The sequence below is a fragment of the Ursus maritimus genome, unplaced genomic scaffold (genome assembly GCF_017311325.1).
Source record: "Ursus maritimus isolate PB19 unplaced genomic scaffold, ASM1731132v1 scaffold_3, whole genome shotgun sequence".
NCBI lineage: Eukaryota > Metazoa > Chordata > Mammalia > Carnivora > Ursidae > Ursus > Ursus maritimus.
This window is the reverse complement of record NW_024425563.1, coordinates 21,219,217-21,227,183: the sequence shown is the minus strand read 5'-3', so window position 1 is coordinate 21,227,183 and position 7,967 is coordinate 21,219,217. Positions and strand designations below refer to the sequence as shown.

The window sequence follows — 7,967 nt, the reverse complement described above, 5'->3', positions numbered from 1 at the left end:
CTGCTAGTTACTATGATAATGACAAAGATAAACAGCAAAGAGCAAACTCCTATGGAATCCTTTTCGAAGAATTAAATTAGTAGCAGAAGAAATCTTAATTTTGAACCCTTTAAGAGTGGGAGAAAGTAGGATTTTGATACCTTTTGTCTCAAAAAAAAAGGAGAAGCTTACAAACACAGCAAGCACAGTAACTGTTCATGAACTAACTAAAAGGTGTAAAACAGACCACAGATTTCAAAGATAAAACCCAAAGAAAGGCTATGAACGGCATTCTATTTAAAAATACTTTTCAGTTGTTGCTATCAAATACTTGCATTATCAAGCAATAATTCCTAAAATGGAAGCATCATCACAAATTCTTTGGGATAGAGCCTATAAGAATTAGGTATCATACAATTTTGAAAACTAAGAAAATCGGAAAAGCTATAGGGAGTATGAGCAACACTAGGGACAGAGCTGCAGTAAGTGTTCCTAGCATAGCGATGATTAATCTCTCTGGAAACATAAAGAAACAAAAAGATAATCATAGATTTTAGAAAATGGACAGTACGTGCAATGAATGCATATGTGTCAATATAAAGCAGAAAAGCAAACAATTGTCAGTGGCCTTGAAATGAACAGATAAGTAGCTTGCGACGATGAACACGACCGAAGATTCAGCACTAACAAAAATTCCCTAGAAGTAGGAAACAAGCACGCAAGGTCACATACCATGTGCAACCTCTGCAAGAGAAGGATCTGAGATAGCATTTTTTTATGAGCTATTTAAGAATTAACAGAAGAATTAAGCAGGTTCCCAGAAACTCCTCTAGTGAACATCAAAGGGATGTCTTCAGAAGCCCAGTGCCTCACCATGGAGATGAAAAGCAGCAAAATCTTCCAAACTGGGGTCAACAACCTTTCCAAAGTCAGTGTTCGGGTTCAGTTTTCAGGTCTTCTGATGTAGACACCCTAGTATGGAGAAGGGTGCCCCTGAGACGATCCCAAGCTTCTGAAGGAAGAGCCAGCCACACTGCAGGCAGCCTAAAATAAGGAGTCCGTCTCCTGATCCTGGGGACGGAGAAGAACACCCCTACACGAGATCCCAGTCTCAATGAACAGGTACCTTTCAAAAACTCAAGCACTCCCATGAGGGTACAACCATACCACAACGTGAATAAACTCAATCACAGCATTTTAGGGCCAGAAACACCTTACTTACACCACCAAGCCCCCACTTCCAGACAAGCAGCCTAAGGCACACAGCTGGACACTCTCCTAGGTTCTGTAGCTCGTAGGAACTAAACCCAGTGGAAAGAATATGAAGCACTTAGCACAGTCTCCCAACAGGCAGGTACCACTAATCATTACTACAGTATTAACACTGCTCTACCTTAATACCCTTTCCACCAAACTAAACTCAAATCAGCCATTCACGAACGAACGGCGGGACAATCGAAGAATGAAAAATGGAGAAGAAAGATCATGAAGGAAATCCAAGGGTGGAGGGGAGCTTGACCAACCAGGAGCCAGCCTGAGAAGCTAGATGCCTGGCTGTGAAAAGAAACAGAAATCACACATGTTGGAAGAAAGGAAACTCAAGAGATGTGTGAAGGACATCTGCCAGTGTGATTAAATACAAGAAAAAGTATTAAGTGTCTTAATTCCTAAAGCACTGCAGGCTTTTAAAAGTTCCTGGGTGGGGGTGGGGGCAGCACAGGATCGCACAGCAGTACCTCCCACCCCCACTGCTGCTTGGTAAACTGGCCCAAGGGCCATCCCCAGCACTCCTGTCATACAGACTGCCAACCCCAGCCTCAAACCATCAAGTCTAAAGAATTCAAACCACTTTCACAGATTTAGTTATGAAGATTATGTCACAGATATTTGAGTCAAGAAATGACTAGCAGCAAATCAATGTAGTCCCTTTCAAAGAAATAAACAGTAGCTCAAAATCTAAGGCCCTTGCCATGAAATATAGTCTAAAATCAATTATACGGATGCTTGACTCAACTTTAAGGTTCAATCATTTTATAAAACCAGTTAGAAAGCAGAGAATTCTCAGATAAAAAATTAAAAACTAGTAGACGTGGAAAGCAGTGAGATCTCACGGCCTCAGCCCAGATTTGTGGCCTGTGCTACACAAATGATTTGTTTCTAATCCATAAAACACATCCAGTAATAACACTGTGTGCGCCTTCCAGGAATTTGATTTAAGCAAGTTAGCGATCATAAAGCAATCTAAAAAGTAAGCACTGCATGGATCCTGGGCGTAACTTTGGAAAGGCATGCGATGTGAGTCAACATAATAGCATCTGGTGATATTTTGATGTATCTACCGGAAATGAAAAAGAAACTCGTTAATTTATTCTCTAGCAAAGAAGCCTGTGCTATTAACTGGTTGACACGCACAAAAAGTTTTAGAACAGTTTAAAAACTTAAAACTTTTCATTACCTTCCCACTCACTACCCGTCCCCGTTCTTCTTTCTGATGTCTTCTGTCCTCAGATTAAGACTTTTTCCCCAAAAAATCTTGCTCTTCCTTTGTTCACCAATAAATGCACTCAGGTTACAATGTATTGTCAAACCTCACTTCCACTCACCTCAGACCTTGAGTCCATCTGACTCTTGTCACCTGGGAGTCTAGTTTCATCTGTGCTTCCAGAGCACCACCTGTCAGACTGCCTTAGAACCTCCATCAACCACTCCCCCACCACCACCAAAACACACACACTCTGGCTAAGAACAGTGTGCTTGCTCTTCAAGGCTGTTAGGCATCTCCTACTATCTCCACAGCTTTCCTGCCAGATTCCAGCCCCAAAGGCCCTTCATTTACAAACCGCAAAAGCCTCCACTCTTCCCCAAAGTCCTCAAACGGGAATGGCCAAGCCGATACAACTTACTCTTCCTCCCCCTGATGGGCATCTCCTTCCTGCAACCGTGCTCTCTTCCACAAAGCAGTTCCCTTCAGAGGGCACCCGGGTTCACGCTATCGGTCTACTAAGAACCCAAACCCACAGAGTTGTAACTATGAAACACCCTCATAAACACCATTTTATTTAATGAGCTCCCAACTATGTAATACACTATATCATATCCTGGAGCTGCCTATTAACAAGGCTAATCTGGTTAGATCTGATAGAACATTCGGGTTTAAGAAACAGGAATAGTTCTGTCCCTTAATATGAGGAATATTTCAATAAATTGTAACTAGAGATCTGACTGTTGGGTAGGTATACCCAATTCTGGGTTTTAACAGACCTGTTTGCAAAGTATCTGTAATTCTCAAGAAACTCTCAAAATACATTAACTCAATTCATTTCAAACTTTACACTCAGTTTGCCATACAGCAATCTTTTAAATGACACCAAGCGGTAGAAATCCAAGAGTAGGTGCTGCACGCAAATGGGGGAAACGGGCACAAAACTTTATAAAACTTTAGAAGAAATTATCTCATCCAGTGGTTCTCAAAATACGGTCCTCTGACCAGCTTCCGATCTCCTGAAACTTGCAAAAAATGCAGATCATCAGGCTCCACCCTAGACCCACTGAGTCAGAAATTCTGGGGTGGGGGTCCAGCAATGTGGGTTTACAAGCCCCGCGTGATCCTAACGTGTACTAAGTTTGGGGACCACTGATCTGATTCACCTACTCCACTAAGGAGAAAGAAACAAAGCCAGTAACTTACATCACTAGAGACAGTTCTCGGTACACCTAAAATGATTCTTTAATTATACATCTGAATCCAAGTGGTCCCATACGATCTTCTAGCCAAATACATCTTGATCTTCTGCAATATGAATCTTATATTATTGCTATACAGACACATACAAATCCTTTCGTCTCTTGTGTAATTTATATTTAATACCTAAAAAAACAAAAACAGAAAACCTTCACATTACTGACGCTGCAAACACAAATCTCTACACTTTTTTATTTAATCAGTAGGTTGAGTTAACTTTTGTTGCCAACAGCAGAGGCGGGTTTTGTCTGGTCGGGTCATGTTTTGGTTTGGTTTTGAGGGTCAACAGCAGGAATTCTGGACATGTGGCTAATAGTTTTGAGGCTTCCTCCTACCACTCACTACCATCAAAGATGTTCACACCAAAAGCATGTGACGGGCAATCATAAAGGATTAAGAGGCCAGAAAGTGCTAAAGAGAAAGTAACCCTTCCCACTCCACCCCCAAAAAAAAGAAACGTCACATTTTATCTTGAATGTATCGTGATTTTTTAAAACAACAGTTTAACATTTTCAATTATGTTTTCCTTATGCTAGTATAAAATTAGTTTCCATTTGTTGAACATCTACTATTAGGAATGACAGGAAGCTAGCCTGCGTCCTAGGCATGAGGACAGGCCTGACATCCAGCCACGCATCACACCAGGAGGCAGGTGAGTGACGCCAAGACAGAGAGCAGCCTCACCACCTTCTTACAAGTACTCCGCCACGTTATCAGGCTCCACATCAACCCACCTCGCATAACACCTACCACATGAAATGAAATCTACAATTTCTGGCCTTAGGGCTCTCCTTCTGAACAAATGTTTGATGTATACGGTACCTCTCTACATAAATATTTTCAAGTCTAGTAGTGGTTATCTGCACAACTAAACACCTGTTTCTATTTTACATTTTTAAGTATCCCCTTTCAGAAATTTATAACTTGGGTGTTAGGATTACCACGGACTGAGATTTAGAGATTTAAGAAATAAATGCTTCCATTCCTGTTCTCCCGCTTGAAGCTCTTTTCTCAACGTCATGCCATACTAGATATATTTTCAGGATTCTTTTCGACTCTATTAACATACATAATCACCTTCCGTTGTACAAACCAAATTTTTCTCACACAGCTCAGTGCGTGATTTTCGCTCTCTCGAAGAAGAATCCTGGACAAGTGCACGAGGCAAGGCAATACAAGTAACTCCTTCAGTCTGATCTACACCTCCAACTCTCCGTGTGACCTGAGCTCCCAGTCTTCTTGTGACTTTATTTTTCTGGTATTAATAAAGGGTAAGAAGTCCTGCTACATAGCTTACAGGGAAGAAATCAAAGTCACTGAGCTAACAATAGTGCCCGGGAAAGATGGCATTCCTTGGAAGAACAGTAAATTCAGGGTAGTTAACTGCTACCCGGTCCCCTCTCCAGCTCTACAATATACCTTCTGAAGCTAAATTAGAGGGGTTAAGTTCTTGAACATTCATTCATTCAGCAAGTAATTAATAAGCACTTCCCAATATCAGGCACTGCAGAGGCACTGGGGTACCACGGCCAGCAAGAAAAATGCAAAGACTGCTCTTCACAGTACATCTTAGATAAATACTGATTAAGCTTCAGGGCTCAAATCCATTGGACTTATTGCTATTCCTAATTATAATTATTCATAATCAATCCATTCTGCTTCTTTAAAAAGGAGACCTCATGCATTACATGGAAAGTTCACAGAACACACAGACAGAAGCTCTATAATATGAAGGCCCTCAGAGGCCAAAATATCACTCGGTGAACACCTTAGGATCCATAAGCAGGAAGCACGGTGTCAGGCTCCTAGAAAATAAATCAAGGTTTTTCTTTTTAAGGCAGAATAACCTTAGCCTAAACATTTACCCATCAAGTACTAGACTTAACCACAAGCAAACTCGAATCAGTGCTGTCCAATACAGTAGCCCCTTGCCAGTGGTGGCTATTCACACCGAAATCAATGAAGAAGTCAGTTCCTAGGTCACACTAGCCACATGTAAGTTGCCCAACTGACTGGTGGCTATCATGTCAAGTTGTTATAAATCCTTTCTATCATCTCAGAAAGCTCTACAGGACAGCGCTGCTCTTACAAATATCCTGTAACGCCACATCTGAAAATCACAGTGTAACGCAAAGTGAGCACGCATCCGTATTTCCAATGGCATGTAACATACGTCCGTCTGTAATGGAAGGCCACTTCTTTCCTTCCTCAACAAGCTGGAAAGGGATCGTGTGGAGCGTCCGTCCCAGTGTACAGGAGTAACCAAGAAAATTCACGTTGTCCAACTGGCCGACTGACAATGAAGCTGGGAAACAAGTGAAAAGCTGATTACATTTTGCCCCTCCTTCCTATTCCTCTTAAAACAACGTGTCCGTAGCAGTGTGTACTCTCTGTTCAAGGCTGCCTGCTCTGAGCCTAAGAGCCAGTAGCAGAGGACGTGAAGACAGTGAAGAATGAAGGTGGGTGACAGGCGAACACCACATACAATGCAAGACGAACTCAATTCAGACCAATGCAGTAAACGTAAGTGCCTACTGGGTCCCAGCAATACAGAGGTCAACCACTCACCACTCCCACCTTTGACAAGCTGAATTTAATAGGAATGTCCAACCAACGAGTAAATAAGAACGATACGACATGTTGTAATAAATGCAGTGACGCAAGTATGTACAAAACATAGCGGTGACACAGGAGGGTACTTAAGTGTTTTATGAGGGGAAACCAGGGAAATTTCCAAAGCAGGAACTCAAGAAGCAGAGGACCCACCTAGGCAGAGCGGCAAAGGAACCACAAGTGGTTGAGGCTAAAGCGGCTCTGACGGTTAAGAAAGATGGGGATGACAGGAGAGGGAGATGATTTCCACGCCAGACCTACAACGTTCATGTCTGTGTTAGGCTCACTTCCGTAGGTTCTGTAAGCTTCCTCACCCAAACTGCAAGCAACGTGAAAACCAATCCTAAGACTTGGTAATATGCCTCTTGTCTAGCTACACAGCTAACAACACTAGACAACAATCATTAGTAGGAACTCCGAAGGACTTCTGGCTGCGCATGTAAATCTTTGAAGATGCCTGCATCTTCTGGATGCTTCATTTTACCCCTGTGCTCAAGTCTCAAAAACAAAAACAAAACAAAAACCTGTTCTCTTCATAGCACCAGGATCCCCCTCTCCTCACAACAAACTCGTGTAAATGTTAGTAGCCTACAGGCCTTAGCAAATTCACCAAGTGTTTCTCCTCCCTTCAATACAAGCAGAACTTTGCAAATAAAAGTACATGCATAAATACATGCAGGTAAACTCGCAGGCTGGTAGGCAAACAGAGAAGGATTCCTATTCACACAAATAGGTGACCCTTAGGTAAAGGCATAGTTCCAGTGCAGCATATGCCACCGTCCGAGCATGAGGTCTGGAGGCAGCCTCCCTGGGTACTAGTCACGGATCGCCACTGACCAACTTTTACTTTTCTTCCTGAATTTCAATCTCCCAACTGTAAAATGGGGTGCCAATATTTCATCAAGTATCCCTAACTGCGTAGTCACCATGCCGACACACAGTGACCTTCTAGTGACAGATCAATTTGTGTTAACTACATTTATTTTTACTAGTTCACTCCTAACGAGGAAGGGTTTCACAACCATCGATCATCACTGCTGACCCACTCTGTAAGTTCTCGACCCCTCACTGTGCGTCAAAAATACCAGGGGAGGGGTTTTTCCCCTAAATACTGATGTCCAGGCCCTATCTGGATTTGGGTTCAAGCGGTCTGGGCTGGGCCAGGCAACGGAGTTCTTTCTACGGCTCTCAAGTTGTTTATAATTTGCAGCCAGGACTAAGAACCACATACAGATCTCTATGTGCCCACAGAAATACGTCGCTAAGGTCTTGCTTGATCTCTGACTGAATCCGCGCAGGCCGGGGGGAGGGGAGGGCCTGCCCGGTCGGACGAGGATCGCCTAGATGATGTGACGACGAATTCGAAGTGCTGTGATTCACACCCACGTCCGAACACGGCCACCCAGCACCAACTCCCACGAACTCCACCAGCCGCGGCCGCGACACCGGGCACCGCCGGGATCTGCCTGGGGCACACGCCCCCTCGCCGTTCGCCCTGCAGCCCCGCGGAGCGCCAGGCCCCTCGGACGCGTGCGTCACCGCGCCCTCGCCTCCCGCGCCCCAGCCCCTCCCGCCCACGGCACGTGACTCGACACGCGCCAGCCGCACGCGGGCTCCATCAAAACAAAAACAG

At 43.7% G+C, this 7,967-nt stretch overlaps 1 protein-coding gene and 1 long non-coding RNA gene across 15 annotated transcripts in view; one reads left to right on the top strand and one right to left on the bottom strand.

Annotated features, from left to right (window-relative positions):
• The window catches only part of MKLN1 (muskelin 1), a 334,164-nt gene that overhangs the window by 654 nt on the left and 325,543 nt on the right, over positions 1–7,967 (top strand). The gene's annotated exons all lie outside the window — the stretch shown is intronic.
• Positions 1–7,967, bottom strand: part of LOC121105805 — a 222,099-nt gene that overhangs the window by 210,188 nt on the left and 3,944 nt on the right. The gene's annotated exons all lie outside the window — the stretch shown is intronic.